Here is an 18,810-nt window from a genome sequence, read left to right as displayed (position 1 = left end):
TGTTTCTAACTTCATTATTTTATGCTCTTTCTGCTAATTTGTGCCTTTCGTACCTATCCTGATGTGTAGAATATGAAAACAACATATTTTGTTCTTACATTGAAAATATATATCCAGGGTGCATCAAAATAAACCGTTGCAGAAGACAAGATAACACTTCGATTTCAGAAAGTTTTAAAAGTTTGATATAATTAGGTAGTTTCTCTTTGTGTTACGTAAGAATACACATATGTGATCCTCGGGTGTCATATGCAAGCAACCTAGTGGTGTGTCAGTGTAGGGAAATGCAATGAAATATGCGTTATTTTGAAAAAAAGGATAAAATAGTACCAAAAATGGTAGAGAATAAGGTACTTTGTTTCAGCCATAGGGACCCGGGTTCGCGACCGCTATGAGAGAAGTGCTTGTACTCGAGTTTGAGCTTTATTTCGTGAAAATATGTTAAATGGTTCTTAAGATATAGACCAAAACAGATTATAATACACGACAATTAGTAACAATTCAATATGCACATAATGACATATAATATATTGTTAGACGGTTGCCAGCCAACATTTTTACGTGAAATAAGAAAATTAAAACAAAATTGAATAGCTCCGTGGTAATTGGAATCAATTTTTGACAAAAGGTGTGCGTCATGTGATCTCATTGAATAGGTAAGGGTTATAGTCGTTCATATAGAATATATGTTTCTAACTTCATTATTTTATGCTCTTTCTGCTAATTTGTGCCTTTCGTACCTATCCTGATGTGTAGAATATGAAAACAACATATTTTGTTCTTACATTGAAAATATATATACAGGGTGCATCAAAATAAACCGTTGCAGAAGACAAGATAACACTTCGATTTCAGAAAGTTTTAAAAGTTTGATATAATTAGGTAGTTTCTCTTTGTGTTACGTAAAAATACACATATGTGATCCTCGGGTGTCATATGCAAGCAACCTAGTGGTGTGTCAGTGTAGGGAAATGCAGTGAAATATGCGTTATTTTGAAAAAAAAGGATAAAATAGTACCAAAAATGGTAGAGAATAAGGTACTTTGTTTCAGCCATAGGGACCCGGTTTCGCGACCGCTATGAGAGAAGTGCTTGTACTCGAGTTTGAGCTTTATTTCGTGAAAATATGTTAAATGGTTCTTAAGATATAGACCAAAACAGATTATAATACACGACAATTAGTAACAATTCAATATGCACATAATGACATATAATATATTGTTAGACGGTTGCCAGCCAACATTTTTACGTGAAATAAGAAAATTAAAACAAAATTGAATAGCTCCGTGGTAATTGGAATCAATTTTTGACAGAAGGTGTGCGTAATGTGATCTCATTGAAAAGGTAAGGGTTATAGTCGTTCATGTAGAATATATGTTTCTAACTTCATTATTTTATGCTCTTTCTGCTAATTTGTGCCTTTCGTACCTATCCTGATGTGTAGAATATGAAAACAACATATTTTGTTCTTACATTGAAAATATATATACAGGGTGCATCAAAATAAACCGTTGCAGAAGACAAGATAACACTTCGATTTCAGAAAGTTTTAAAAGTTTGATATAATTAGGTAGTTTCTCTTTGTGTTACGTAAAAATACACATATGTGATCCTCGGGTGTCATATGCAAGCAACCTAGTGGTGTGTCAGTGTAGGGAAATGCAATGAAATATGCGTTATTTTGAAAAAAAGAATAAAATAGTACCAAAAATGGTAGAGAATAAGGTACTTTGTTTCAGCCATAGGGACCCGGGTTCGCGACCGCTATGAGAGAAGTGCTTGTACTCGAGTTTGAGCTTTATTTCGTGAAAATATGTTAAATGGTTCTTAAGATATAGACCAAAACAGATTATAATACACGACAATTAGTAACAATTCAATATGCACATAATGACATATAATATATTGTTAGACGGTTGCCAGCCAACATTTTTACGTGAAATAAGAAAATTAAAACAAAATTGAATAGCTCCGTGGTAATTGGAATCAATTTTTGACAAAAGGTGTGCGTCATGTGATCTCATTGAAAAGGTAAGTTTTATAGTCGTTCATGTAGAATATATGTTTCTAACTTCATTATTTTATGCCCTTTCTGCTAATTTGTGCCTTTCGTACCTATCCTGATGTGTAGAATATGAAAACAACATATTTTGTTCTTACATTGAAAATATATATCCAGGGTGCATCAAAATAAACCGTTGCAGAAGACAAGATAACACTTCGATTTCAGAAAGTTTTAAAAGTTTGATATAATTAGGTAGTTTCTCTTTGTGTTACGTAAGAATACACATATGTGATCCTCGGGTGTCATATGCAAGCAACCTAGTGGTGTGTCAGTGTAGGGAAATGCAATGAAATATGCGTTATTTTGAAAAAAAGAATAAAATAGTACCAAAAATGGTAGAGAATAAGGTACTTTGTTTCAGCCATAGGGACCCGGGTTCGCGACCGCTATGAGAGAAGTGCTTGTACTCGAGTTTGAGCTTTATTTCGTGAAAATATGTTAAATGGTTCTTAAGATATAGACCAAAACAGATTATAATACACGACAATTAGTAACAATTCAATATGCACATAATGACATATAATATATTGTTAGACGGTTGCCAGCCAACATTTTTACGTGAAATAAGAAAATTAAAACAAAATTGAATAGCTCCGTGGTAATTGGAATCAATTTTTGACAAAAGGTGTGCGTCATGTGATCTCATTGAAAAGGTAAGGGTTATAGTCGTTCATGTAGAATATATGTTTCTAACTTCATTATTTTATGCTCTTTCTGCTAATTTGTGCCTTTCGTACCTATCCTGATGTGTAGAATATGAAAACAACATATTTTGTTCTTACATTGAAAATATATATACAGGGTGCATCAAAATAAACCGTTGCAGAAGACAAGATAACACTTCGATTTCAGAAAGTTTTAAAAGTTTGATATAATTAGGTAGTTTCTCTTTGTGTTACGTAAGAATACACATATGTGATCCTCGGGTGTCATATGCAAGCAACCTAGTGGTGTGTCAGTGTAGGGAAATGCAATGAAATATGCGTTATTTTGAAAAAAAGAATAAAATAGTACCAAAAATGGTAGAGAATAAGGTACTTTGTTTCAGCCATAGGGACCCGGGTTCGCGACCGCTATGAGAGAAGTGCTTGTACTCGAGTTTGAGCTTTATTTCGTGAAAATATGTTAAATGGTTCTTATGATATAGACCAAAACAGATTATAATACACGACAATTAGTAACAATTCAATATGCACATAATGACATATAATATATTGTTAGACGGTTGCCAGCCAACATTTTTACGTGAAATAAGAAAATTAAAACAAAATTGAATAGCTCCGTGGTAATTGGAATCAATTTTTGACAAAAGGTGTGCGTCATGTGATCTCATTGAAAAGGTAAGTTTTATAGTCGTTCATGTAGAATATATGTTTCTAACTTCATTATTTTATGCTCTTTCTGCTAATTTGTGCCTTTCGTACCTATCCTGATGTGTAGAATATGAAAACAACATATTTTGTTCTTACATTGAAAATATATATCCAGGGTGCATCAAAATAAACCGTTGCAGAAGACAAGATAACACTTCGATTTCAGAAAGTTTTAAAAGTTTGATATAATTAGGTAGTTTCTCTTTGTGTTACGTAAGAATACACATATGTGATCCTCGGGTGTCATATGCAAGCAACCTAGTGGTGTGTCAGTGTAGGGAAATGCAATGAAATATGCGTTATTTTGAAAAAAAAAGGATAAAATAGTACCTAAAATGGTAGAGAATAAGGTACTTTGTTTCAGCCATAGGGACCCGGTTTCGCGACCGCTATGAGAGAAGTGCTTGTACTCGAGTTTGAGCTTTATTTCGTGAAAATATGTTAAATGGTTCTTAAGATATAGACCAAAACAGATTATAATACACGACAATTAGTAACAATTCAATATGCACATAATGACATATAATATATTGTTAGACGGTTGCCAGCCAACATTTTTACGTGAAATAAGAAAATTAAAAGAAAATTGAATAGCTCCGTGGTAATTGGAATCAATTTTTGACAGAAGATGTGCGTCATGTGATCTCATTGAAAAGGTACGGGTTATAGTCGTTCATGTAGAATATATGTTTCTAACTTCATTACTTTATGCTCTTTCTGCTAATTTGTGCCTTTCGTACCTATCCTGATGTGTAGAATATGAAAACAACATATTTTGTTCTTACATTGAAAATATATATACAGGGTACATCAAAATAAACCGTTGCAGAAGACAAGTAACACTTCGATTTCAGAAAGTTTTAAAAGTTTGATATAATTAGGTAGTTTCTCTTTGTGTTACGTAAAAATACACATATGTGATCCTCGGGTGTCTAATGCAAGCAACCTAGTGGTGTGTCAGTGTAGGGAAATGCCGTGAAATATGCGTTATTTTGAAAAAAAGAATAAAATAGTACCAAAAATGGTAGAGAATAAGGTACTTTGTTTCAGCCATAGGGACCCGGGTTCGCGACCGCTATGAGAGAAGTGCTTGTACTCGAGTTTGAGCTTTATTTCGTGAAAATATGTTAAATGGTTCTTAAGATATAGACCAAAACAGATTATAATACACGACAATTAGTAACAATTCAATATGCACATAATGACATATAATATATTGTTAGACGATTGCCAGCCAACATTTTTACGTGAAATAAGAAAATTAAAACAAAATTGAATAGCTCCGTGGTAATTGGAATCAATTTTTGACAGAAGGTGTGCGTAATGTGATCTCATTGAAAAGGTAAGGGTTATAGTCGTTCATGTAGAATATATGTTTCTAACTTCATTATTTTATGCTCTTTCTGCTAATTTGTGCCTTTCGTACCTATCCTGATGTGTAGAATATGAAAACAACATATTTTGTTCTTACATTGAATATATATATACAGGGTGCATCAAAATAAACCGTTGCAGAATACAAGATAACACTTCGATTTCAGAAAGTTTTAAAAGTTTGATATAATTAGGTAGTTTCTCTTTGTGTTACGTAAAAATACACATATGTGATCCTCGGGTGTCATATGCAAGCAACCTAGTGGTGTGTCAGTGTAGGGAAATGCAGTGAAATATGCGTTATTTTGAAAAAAAGAATATAATAGTACCAAAAATGGTAGAGAATAAGGTACTTTGTTTCAGCCATAGGGACCCGGGTTCGCTACCGCTATGAGAGAAGTGCTTGTACTCGAGTTTGAGCTTTATTTCGTGAAAATATGTTAAATGGTTCTTAAGATATAGACCAAAACAGATTATAATACACGACAATTAGTAACAATTCAATATGCACATAATGACATATAATATATTGTTAGACGGTTGCCAGCCAACATTTTTACGTGAAATAAGAAAATTAAAAGAAAATTGAATAGCTCCGTGGTAATTGGAATCAATTTTTGACAGAAGATGTGCGTCATGTGATCTCATTGAAAAGGTAAGGGTTATCGTCGTTCATGTAGAATATATGTTTCTAACTTCATTACTTTATGCTCTTTCTGCTAATTTGTGCCTTTCGTACCTATCCTGATGTGTAGAATATGAAAACAACATATTTTGTTCTTACATTGAAAATATATATACAGGGTACATCAAAATAAACCGTTGCAGAAGACAAGTTAACACTTCGATTTCAGAAAGTTTTAAAAGTTTGATATAATTAGGTAGTTTCTCTTTGTGTTACGTAAAAATACACATATGTGATCCTCGGGTGTCTAATGCAAGCAACCTAGTGGTGTGTCAGTGTAGGGAAATGCCGTGAAATATGCGTTATTTTGAAAAAAAGAATAAAATAGTACCAAAAATGGTAGAGAATAAGGTACTTTGTTTCAGCCATAGGGACCCGGGTTCGCGACCGCTATGAGAGAAGTGCTTGTACTCGAGTTTGAGCTTTATTTCGTGAAAATATGTTAAATGGTTCTTAAGATATAGACCAAAACAGATTATAATACACGACAATTAGTAACAATTCAATATGCACATAATGACATATAATATATTGTTAGACGATTGCCAGCCAACATTTTTACGTGAAATAAGAAAATTAAAACAAAATTGAATAGCTCCGTGGTAATTGGAATCAATTTTTGACAGAAGGTGTGCGTCATGTGATCTCATTGAAAAGGTAAGTTTTATAGTCGTTCATGTAGAATATATGTTTCTAACTTCATTATTTTATGCCCTTTCTGCTAATTTGTGCCTTTCGTACCTATCCTGATGTGTAGAATATGAAAACAACATATTTTGTTCTTACATTGAAAATATATATCCAGGGTGCATCAAAATAAACCGTTGCAGAAGACAAGATAACACTTCGATTTCAGAAAGTTTTAAAAGTTTGATATAATTAGGTAGTTTCTCTTTGTGTTACGTAAGAATACACATATGTGATCCTCGGGTGTCATATGCAAGCAACCTAGTGGTGTGTCAGTGTAGGGAAATGCAATGAAATATGCGTTATTTTGAAAAAAAGAATAAAATAGTACCAAAAATGGTAGAGAATAAGGTACTTTGTTTCAGCCATAGGGACCCGGGTTCGCGACCGCTATGAGAGAAGTGCTTGTACTCGAGTTTGAGCTTTATTTCGTGAAAATATGTTAAATGGTTCTTAAGATATAGACCAAAACAGATTATAATACACGACAATTAGTAACAATTCAATATGCACATAATGACATATAATATATTGTTAGACGGTTGCCAGCCAACATTTTTACGTGAAATAAGAAAATTAAAACAAAATTGAATAGCTCCGTGGTAATTGGAATCAATTTTTGACAAAAGGTGTGCGTCATGTGATCTCATTGAAAAGGTAAGGGTTATAGTCGTTCATGTAGAATATATGTTTCTAACTTCATTATTTTATGCTCTTTCTGCTAATTTGTGCCTTTCGTACCTATCCTGATGTGTAGAATATGAAAACAACATATTTTGTTCTTACATTGAAAATATATATACAGGGTGCATCAAAATAAACCGTTGCAGAAGACAAGATAACACTTCGATTTCAGAAAGTTTTAAAAGTTTGATATAATTAGGTAGTTTCTCTTTGTGTTACGTAAGAATACACATATGTGATCCTCGGGTGTCATATGCAAGCAACCTAGTGGTGTGTCAGTGTAGGGAAATGCAATGAAATATGCGTTATTTTGAAAAAAAGAATAAAATAGTACCAAAAATGGTAGAGAATAAGGTACTTTGTTTCAGCCATAGGGACCCGGGTTCGCGACCGCTATGAGAGAAGTGCTTGTACTCGAGTTTGAGCTTTATTTCGTGAAAATATGTTAAATGGTTCTTAAGATATAGACCAAAACAGATTATAATACACGACAATTAGTAACAATTCAATATGCACATAATGACATATAATATATTGTTAGACGGTTGCCAGCCAACATTTTTACGTGAAATAAGAAAATTAAAACAAAATTGAATAGCTCCGTGGTAATTGGAATCAATTTTTGACAAAAGGTGTGCGTCATGTGATCTCATTGAAAAGGTAAGTTTTATAGTCGTTCATGTAGAATATATGTTTCTAACTTCATTATTTTATGCTCTTTCTGCTAATTTGTGCCTTTCGTACCTATCCTGATGTGTAGAATATGAAAACAACATATTTTGTTCTTACATTGAAAATATATATCCAGGGTGCATCAAAATAAACCGTTGCAGAAGACAAGATAACACTTCGATTTCAGAAAGTTTTAAAAGTTTGATATAATTAGGTAGTTTCTCTTTGTGTTACGTAAGAATACACATATGTGATCCTCGGGTGTCATATGCAAGCAACCTAGTGGTGTGTCAGTGTAGGGAAATGCAATGAAATATGCGTTATTTTGAAAAAAAAAGGATAAAATAGTACCTAAAATGGTAGAGAATAAGGTACTTTGTTTCAGCCATAGGGACCCGGTTTCGCGACCGCTATGAGAGAAGTGCTTGTACTCGAGTTTGAGCTTTATTTCGTGAAAATATGTTAAATGGTTCTTAAGATATAGACCAAAACAGATTATAATACACGACAATTAGTAACAATTCAATATGCACATAATGACATATAATATATTGTTAGACGGTTGCCAGCCAACATTTTTACGTGAAATAAGAAAATTAAAAGAAAATTGAATAGCTCCGTGGTAATTGGAATCAATTTTTGACAGAAGATGTGCGTCATGTGATCTCATTGAAAAGGTACGGGTTATAGTCGTTCATGTAGAATATATGTTTCTAACTTCATTACTTTATGCTCTTTCTGCTAATTTGTGCCTTTCGTACCTATCCTGATGTGTAGAATATGAAAACAACATATTTTGTTCTTACATTGAAAATATATATACAGGGTACATCAAAATAAACCGTTGCAGAAGACAAGTAACACTTCGATTTCAGAAAGTTTTAAAAGTTTGATATAATTAGGTAGTTTCTCTTTGTGTTACGTAAAAATACACATATGTGATCCTCGGGTGTCTAATGCAAGCAACCTAGTGGTGTGTCAGTGTAGGGAAATGCCGTGAAATATGCGTTATTTTGAAAAAAAGAATAAAATAGTACCAAAAATGGTAGAGAATAAGGTACTTTGTTTCAGCCATAGGGACCCGGGTTCGCGACCGCTATGAGAGAAGTGCTTGTACTCGAGTTTGAGCTTTATTTCGTGAAAATATGTTAAATGGTTCTTAAGATATAGACCAAAACAGATTATAATACACGACAATTAGTAACAATTCAATATGCACATAATGACATATAATATATTGTTAGACGATTGCCAGCCAACATTTTTACGTGAAATAAGAAAATTAAAACAAAATTGAATAGCTCCGTGGTAATTGGAATCAATTTTTGACAGAAGGTGTGCGTAATGTGATCTCATTGAAAAGGTAAGGGTTATAGTCGTTCATGTAGAATATATGTTTCTAACTTCATTATTTTATGCTCTTTCTGCTAATTTGTGCCTTTCGTACCTATCCTGATGTGTAGAATATGAAAACAACATATTTTGTTCTTACATTGAATATATATATACAGGGTGCATCAAAATAAACCGTTGCAGAATACAAGATAACACTTCGATTTCAGAAAGTTTTAAAAGTTTGATATAATTAGGTAGTTTCTCTTTGTGTTACGTAAAAATACACATATGTGATCCTCGGGTGTCATATGCAAGCAACCTAGTGGTGTGTCAGTGTAGGGAAATGCAGTGAAATATGCGTTATTTTGAAAAAAAGAATATAATAGTACCAAAAATGGTAGAGAATAAGGTACTTTGTTTCAGCCATAGGGACCCGGGTTCGCTACCGCTATGAGAGAAGTGCTTGTACTCGAGTTTGAGCTTTATTTCGTGAAAATATGTTAAATGGTTCTTAAGATATAGACCAAAACAGATTATAATACACGACAATTAGTAACAATTCAATATGCACATAATGACATATAATATATTGTTAGACGGTTGCCAGCCAACATTTTTACGTGAAATAAGAAAATTAAAAGAAAATTGAATAGCTCCGTGGTAATTGGAATCAATTTTTGACAGAAGATGTGCGTCATGTGATCTCATTGAAAAGGTACGGGTTATCGTCGTTCATGTAGAATATATGTTTCTAACTTCATTACTTTATGCTCTTTCTGCTAATTTGTGCCTTTCGTACCTATCCTGATGTGTAGAATATGAAAACAACATATTTTGTTCTTACATTGAAAATATATATACAGGGTACATCAAAATAAACCGTTGCAGAAGACAAGTTAACACTTCGATTTCAGAAAGTTTTAAAAGTTTGATATAATTAGGTAGTTTCTCTTTGTGTTACGTAAAAATACACATATGTGATCCTCGGGTGTCTAATGCAAGCAACCTAGTGGTGTGTCAGTGTAGGGAAATGCCGTGAAATATGCGTTATTTTGAAAAAAAGAATAAAATAGTACCAAAAATGGTAGAGAATAAGGTACTTTGTTTCAGCCATAGGGACCCGGGTTCGCGACCGCTATGAGAGAAGTGCTTGTACTCGAGTTTGAGCTTTATTTCGTGAAAATATGTTAAATGGTTCTTAAGATATAGACCAAAACAGATTATAATACACGACAATTAGTAACAATTCAATATGCACATAATGACATATAATATATTGTTAGACGATTGCCAGCCAACATTTTTACGTGAAATAAGAAAATTAAAACAAAATTGAATAGCTCCGTGGTAATTGGAATCAATTTTTGACAGAAGGTGTGCGTAATGTGATCTCATTGAAAAGGTAAGGGTTATAGTCGTTCATGTAGAATATATGTTTCTAACTTCATTATTTTATGCTCTTTCTGCTAATTTGTGCCTTTCGTACCTATCCTGATGTGTAGAATATGAAAACAACATATTTTGTTCTTACATTGAATATATATATACAGGGTGCATCAAAATAAACCGTTGCAGAAGACAAGATAACACTTCGATTTCAGAAAGTTTTAAAAGTTTGATATAATTAGGTAGTTTCTCTTTGTGTTACGTAAAAATACACATATGTGATCCTCGGGTGTCATATGCAAGCAACCTAGTGGTGTGTCAGTGTAGGGAAATGCAGTGAAATATGCGTTATTTTGAAAAAAAGAATATAATAGTACCAAAAATGGTAGAGAATAAGGTACTTTGTTTCAGCCATAGGGACCCGGTTTCGCGACCGCTATGAGAGAAGTGCTTGTACTCGAGTTTGAGCTTTATTTCGTGAAAATATGTTAAATGGTTCTTAAGATATAGACCAAAACAGATTATAATACACGACAATTAGTAACAATTCAATATGCACATAATGACATATAATATATTGTTAGACGGTTGCCAGCCAACATTTTTACGTGAAATAAGAAAATTAAAACAAAATTGAATAGCTACGTGGTAATTGGAATCAATTTTTGACAGAAGGTGTGCGTAATGTGATCTCATTGAAAAGGTAAGGGTTATAGTCGTTCATGTAGAATATATGTTTCTAACTTCATTATTTTATGCTCTTTCTGCTAATTTGTGCCTTTCGTACCTATCCTGATGTGTAGAATATGAAAACAACATATTTTGTTCTTACATTGAAAATATATATCCAGGGTGCATCAAAATAAACCGTTGCAGAAGACAAGATAACACTTCGATTTCAGAAAGTTTTAAAAGTTTGATATAATTAGGTAGTTTCTCTTTGTGTTACGTAAAAATACACATATGTGATCCTCGGGTGTCATATTCAAGCAACCTAGTGGTGTGTCAGTGTAGGGAAATGCAGTGAAATATGCGTTATTTTGAAAAAAAGAATAAAATAGTACCAAAAATGGTAGAGAATAAGGCACTTTGTTTCAGCCATAGGGACCCGGGTTCGCGACCGCTATGAGAGAAGTGCTTGTACTCGAGTTTGAGCTTTATTTCGTGAAAATATGTTAAATGGTTCATAAGATATAGACTAAAACACATTATAATACACGACAATTAGTAACAATTCAATATGCACATAATGACATATAATATATTGTTAGACGGTTGCCAGCCAACATTTTTACGTGAAATAAGAGAATTAAAACAAAATTGAATAGCTCCGTGGTAATTGGAATCAATTTTTGACAGAAGGTGTGCGTCATGTGATCTCATTGAAAAGGTAAGGGTTATAGTCGTTCATGTAGAATATATGTTTCTAACTTCATTATTTTATGCTCTTTCTGCTAATTTGTGCCTTTCGTACCTATCCTGATGTGTAGAATATGAAAACAACATATTTTGTTCTTACATTGAAAATATATATACAGGGTGCATCAAAATAAACCGTTGCAGAAGACAAGATAACACTTCGATTTCAGAAAGTTTTAAAAGTTTGATATAATTAGGTAGTTTCTCTTTGTGTTACGTAAAAATACACATATGTGATCCACGGGTGTCATATGCAAGCAACCTAGTGGTGTGTCAGTGTAGGGAAATGCAGTGAAATATGCGTTATTTTGAAAAAAAGAATAAAATAGTACCAAAAAATGGTAGAGAATAAGGTACTTTGTTTCAGCCATAGGGACCCGGGTTCGCGACCGCTATGAGAGAAGTGCTTGTACTCGAGTTTGAGCTTCATTTCGTGAAAATATGTTAAATGGTTCTTAAGATATAGACTAAAACACATTATAATACACGACAATTAGTAACAATTCAATATGCAAAAATGACATATAATATATTGTTAGACGGTTGCCAGCCAACATTTTTACGTTAAATAAGAAAATTAAAACAAAATTGAATAGCTCCGTGGTAATTGGAATCAATTTTTGACAGAAGGTGTGCGTCATGTGATCTCATTGAAAAGGTAAGGGTTATAGTCGTTCATGTAGAATATATGTTTCTAACTTCATTATTTTATGCTCTTTCTGCTAATTTGTGCCTTTCGTACCTATCCTGATGTGTAGAATATGAAAACAACATATTTTGTTCTTACATTGAAAATATATATACAGGGTGCATCAAAATAAACCGTTGCAGAAGACAAGATAACACTTCGATTTCAGAAAGTTTTAAGAGTTTGATATAATTAGGTAGTTTCTCTTTGTGTTACGTAAAAATACACATATGTGATCCTCGGGTGTCATATTCAAGCAACCTAGTGGTGTGTCAGTGTAGGGAAATGCAGTGAAATATGCGTTATTTTGAAAAAAAGAATAAAATAGTACCAAAAATGGTAGAGAATAAGGCACTTTGTTTCAGCCATAGGGACCCGGTTTCGCGACCGCTATGAGAGAAGAGCTTGTACTCGAGTTTGAGCTTTATTTCGTGAAAATATGTTAAATGGTTCATAAGATATAGACTAAAACACATTATAATACACGACAATTAGTAACAATTCAATATGCACATAATGACATATAATATATTGTTAGACGGTTGCCAGCCAACATTTTTACGTGAAATAAGAAGATTAAAACAAAATTGAATAGCTCCGTGGTAATTGGAATCAATTTTTGACAAAAGGTGTGCGTCATGTGATCTCATTGAAAAGGTAAGTTTTATAGTCGTTCATGTAGAATATATGTTTCTAACTTCATTATTTTATGCTCTTTCTGCTAATTTGTGCCTTTCGTACCTATCCTGATGTGTAGAATATGAAAACAACATATTTTGTTCTTACATTGAAAATATATATCCAGGGTGCATCAAAATAAACCGTTGCAGAAGACAAGATAACACTTCGATTTCAGAAAGTTTTAAAAGTTTGATATAATTAGGTAGTTTCTCTTTGTGTTACGTAAGAATACACATATGTGATCCTCGGGTGTCATATGCAAGCAACCTAGTGGTGTGTCAGTGTAGGGAAATGCAATGAAATATGCGTTATTTTGAAAAAAAGAATAAAATAGTACCAAAAATGGTAGAGAATAAGGTACTTTGTTTCAGCCATAGGGACCCGGGTTCGCGACCGCTATGAGAGAAGTGCTTGTACTCGAGTTTGAGCTTTATTTCGTGAAAATATGTTAAATGGTTCTTAAGATATAGACCAAAACAGATTATAATACACGACAATTAGTAACAATTCAATATGCACATAATGACATATAATATATTGTTAGACGGTTGCCAGCCAACATTTTTACGTGAAATAAGAAAATTAAAACAAAATTGAATAGCTCCGTGGTAATTGGAATCAATTTTTGACAAAAGGTGTGCGTCATGTGATCTCATTGAAAAGGTAAGTTTTATAGTCGTTCATGTAGAATATATGTTTCTAACTTCATTATTTTATGCTCTTTCTGCTAATTTGTGCCTTTCGTACCTATCCTGATGTGTAGAATATGAAAACAACATATTTTGTTCTTACATTGAAAATATATATCCAGGGTGCATCAAAATAAACCGTTGCAGAAGACAAGATAACACTTCGATTTCAGAAAGTTTTAAAAGTTTGATATAATTAGGTAGTTTCTCTTTGTGTTACGTAAGAATACACATATGTGATCCTCGGGTGTCATATGCAAGCAACCTAGTGGTGTGTCAGTGTAGGGAAATGCAATGAAATATGCGTTATTTTGAAAAAAAGAATAAAATAGTACCAAAAATGGTAGAGAATAAGGTACTTTGTTTCAGCCATAGGGACCCGGGTTCGCGACCGCTATGAGAGAAGTGCTTGTACTCGAGTTTGAGCTTTATTTCGTGAAAATATGTTAAATGGTTCTTAAGATATAGACCAAAACAGATTATAATACACGACAATTAGTAACAATTCAATATGCACATAATGACATATAATATATTGTTAGACGGTTGCCAGCCAACATTTTTACGTGAAATAAGAAAATTAAAACAAAATTGAATAGCTCCGTGGTAATTGGAATCAATTTTTGACAAAAGGGGTGCGTCATGTGATCTCATTGAAAAGGTAAGGGTTATAGTCGTTCATGTAGAATATATGTTTCTAACTTCATTATTTTATGCTCTTTCTGCTAATTTGTGCCTTTCGTACCTATCCTGATGTGTAGAATATGAAAACAACATATTTTGTTCTTACATTGAAAATATATATACAGGGTGCATCAAAATAAACCGTTGCAGAAGACAAGATAACACTTCGATTTCAGAAAGTTTTAAAAGTTTGATATAATTAGGTAGTTTCTCTTTGTGTTACGTAAAAATACACATATGTGATCCTCGGGTGTCATATGCAAGCAACCTAGTGGTGTGTCAGTGTAGGGAAATGCAGTGAAATATGCGTTATTTTGAAAAAAAGAATATAATAGTACCAAAAATGGTAGAGAATAAGGTACTTTGTTTCAGCCATAGGGACCCGGGTTCGCGACCGCTATGAGAGAAGTGCTTGTACTCGAGTTTGAGCTTTATTTCGTGAAAATATGTTAAATGGTTCTTAAGATATAGACCAAAACAGATTATAATACACGACAATTAGTAACAATTCAATATGCACATAATGACATATAATATATTGTTAGACGGTTGCCAGCCAACATTTTTACGTGAAATAAGAAAATTAAAACAAAATTGAATAGCTCCTTGGTAATTGGAATCAATTTTTGACAGAAGGTGTGCGTCATGTGATCTCATTGAAAAGGTAAGGGTTATAGTCGTTCATGTAGAATATATGTTTCTAACTTCATTATTTTATGCTCTTTCTGCTAATTTGTGCCTTTCGTACCTATCCTGATGTGTAGAATATGAAAACAACATATTTTGTTCTTACATTGAAAATATATATCCAGGGTGCATCAAAATAAACCGTTGCAGAAGACAAGATAACACTTCGATTTCAGAAAGTTTTAAAAGTTTGATATAATTAGGTAGTTTCTCTTTGTGTTACGTAAGAATACACATATGTGATCCTCGGGTGTCATATGCAAGCAACCTAGTGGTGTGTCAGTGTAGGGAAATGCAATGAAATATGCGTTATTTTGAAAAAAAGAATAAAATAGTACCAAAAATGGTAGAGAATAAGGTACTTTGTTTCAGCCATAGGGACCCGGGTTCGCGACCGCTATGAGAGAAGTGCTTGTACTCGAGTTTGAGCTTTATTTCGTGAAAATATGTTAAATGGTTCTTAAGATATAGACCAAAACAGATTATAATACACGACAATTAGTAACAATTCAATATGCACATAATGACATATAATATATTGTTAGACGGTTGCCAGCCAACATTTTTACGTGAAATAAGAAAATTAAAACAAAATTGAATAGCTCCGTGGTAACTGGAATCAATTTTTGACAAAAGGTGTGCGTCATGTGATCTCATTGAATAGGTAAGGGTTATAGTCGTTCATATAGAATATATGTTTCTAACTTCATTATTTTATGCTCTTTCTGCTAATTTGTGCCTTTCGTACCTATCCTGATGTGTAGAATATGAAAACAACATATTTTGTTCTTACATTGAAAATATATATACAGGGTGCATCAAAATAAACCGTTGCAGAAGACAAGATAACACTTCGATTTCAGAAAGTTTTAAAAGTTTGATATAATTAGGTAGTTTCTCTTTGTGTTACGTAAAAATACACATATGTGATCCTCGGGTGTCATATGCAAGCAACCTAGTGGTGTGTCAGTGTAGGGAAATGCAGTGAAATATGCGTTATTTTGAAAAAAAAGGATAAAATAGTACCAAAAATGGTAGAGAATAAGGTACTTTGTTTCAGCCATAGGGACCCGGTTTCGCGACCGCTATGAGAGAAGTGCTTGTACTCGAGTTTGAGCTTTATTTCGTGAAAATATGTTAAATGGTTCTTAAGATATAGACCAAAACAGATTATAATACACGACAATTAGTAACAATTCAATATGCACATAATGACATATAATATATTGTTAGACGGTTGCCAGCCAACATTTTTACGTGAAATAAGAAAATTAAAACAAAATTGAATAGCTCCGTGGTAATTGGAATCAATTTTTGACAGAAGGTGTGCGTAATGTGATCTCATTGAAAAGGTAAGGGTTATAGTCGTTCATGTAGAATATATGTTTCTAACTTCATTATTTTATGCTCTTTCTGCTAATTTGTGCCTTTCGTACCTATCCTGATGTGTAGAATATGAAAACAACATATTTTGTTCTTACATTGAAAATATATATCCAGGGTGCATCAAAATAAACCGTTGCAGAAGACAAGATAACACTTCGATTTCAGAAAGTTTTAAAAGTTTGATATAATTAGGTAGTTTCTCTTTGTGTTACGTAAAAATACACATATGTGATCCTCGGGTGTCATATTCAAGCAACCTAGTGGTGTGTCAGTGTAGGGAAATGCAGTGAAATATGCGTTATTTTGAAAAAAAGAATAAAATAGTACCAAAAATGGTAGAGAATAAGGCACTTTGTTTCAGCCATAGGGACCCGGGTTCGCGACCGCTATGAGAGAAGTGCTTGTACTCGAGTTTGAGCTTTATTTCGTGAAAATATGTTAAATGGTTCATAAGATATAGACTAAAACACATTATAATACACGACAATTAGTAACAATTCAATATGCACATAATGACATATAATATATTGTTAGACGGTTGCCAGCCAACATTTTTACGTGAAATAAGAGAATTAAAACAAAATTGAATAGCTCCGTGGTAATTGGAATCAATTTTTGACAGAAGGTGTGCGTCATGTGATCTCATTGAAAAGGTAAGGGTTATAGTCGTTCATGTAGAATATATGTTTCTAACTTCATTATTTTATGCTCTTTCTGCTAATTTGTGCCTTTCGTACCTATCCTGATGTGTAGAATATGAAAACAACATATTTTGTTCTTACATTGAAAATATATATACAGGGTGCATCAAAATAAACCGTTGCAGAAGACAAGATAACACTTCGATTTCAGAAAGTTTTAAAAGTTTGATATAATTAGGTAGTTTCTCTTTGTGTTACGTAAAAATACACATATGTGATCCACGGGTGTCATATGCAAGCAACCTAGTGGTGTGTCAGTGTAGGGAAATGCAGTGAAATATGCGTTATTTTGAAAAAAAGAATAAAATAGTACCAAAAAATGGTAGAGAATAAGGTACTTTGTTTCAGCCATAGGGACCCGGGTTCGCGACCGCTATGAGAGAAGTGCTTGTACTCGAGTTTGAGCTTCATTTCGTGAAAATATGTTAAATGGTTCTTAAGATATAGACTAAAACACATTATAATACACGACAATTAGTAACAATTCAATATGCAAAAATGACATATAATATATTGTTAGACGGTTGCCAGCCAACATTTTTACGTGAAATAAGAAAATTAAAACAAAATTGAATAGCTCCGTGGTAATTGGAATCAATTTTTGACAGAAGGTGTGCGTCATGTGATCTCATTGAAAAGGTAAGGGTTATAGTCGTTCATGTAGAATATATGTTTCTAACTTCATTATTTTATGCTCTTTCTGCTAATTTGTGCCTTTCGTACCTATCCTGATGTGTAGAATATGAAAACAACATATTTTGTTCTTACATTGAAAATATATATACAGGGTGCATCAAAATAAACCGTTGCAGAAGACAAGATAACACTTCGATTTCAGAAAGTTTTAAGAGTTTGATATAATTAGGTAGTTTCTCTTTGTGTTACGTAAAAATACACATATGTGATCCTCGGGTGTCATATTCAAGCAACCTAGTGGTGTGTCAGTGTAGGGAAATGCAGTGAAATATGCGTTATTTTGAAAAAAAGAATAAAATAGTACCAAAAATGGTAGAGAATAAGGCACTTTGTTTCAGCCATAGGGACCCGGTTTCGCGACCGCTATGAGAGAAGTGCTTGTACTCGAGTTTGAGCTTTATTTCGTGAAAATATGTTAAATGGTTCATAAGATATAGACTAAAACACATTATAATACACGACAATTAGTAACAATTCAATATGCACATAATGACATATAATATATTGTTAGACGGTTGCCAGCCAACATTTTTACGTGAAATAAGAAAATTAAAACAAAATTGAATAGCTCCGTGGTAATTGGAATCAATTTTTGACAAAAGGTGTGCGTCATGTGATCTCATTGAAAAGGTAAGTTTTATAGTCGTTCATGTAGAATATATGTTTCTAACTTCATTATTTTATGCTCTTTCTGCTAATTTGTGCCTTTCGTACCTATCCTGATGTGTAGAATATGAAAACAACATATTTTGTTCTTACATTGAAAATATATATCCAGGGTGCATCAAAATAAACCGTTGCAGAAGACAAGATAACACTTCGATTTCAGAAAGTTTTAAAAGTTTGATATAATTAGGTAGTTTCTCTTTGTGTTACGTAAGAATACACATATGTGATCCTCGGGTGTCATATGCAAGC

The sequence above is a fragment of the Thermobia domestica genome, chromosome 9 (assembly GCF_964235325.1).
Source record: "Thermobia domestica chromosome 9, izTheDome1.hap1.1, whole genome shotgun sequence".
Classification (NCBI taxonomy): domain Eukaryota; kingdom Metazoa; phylum Arthropoda; class Insecta; order Zygentoma; family Lepismatidae; genus Thermobia; species Thermobia domestica.
This window is presented reverse-complemented; position numbering follows the sequence as displayed.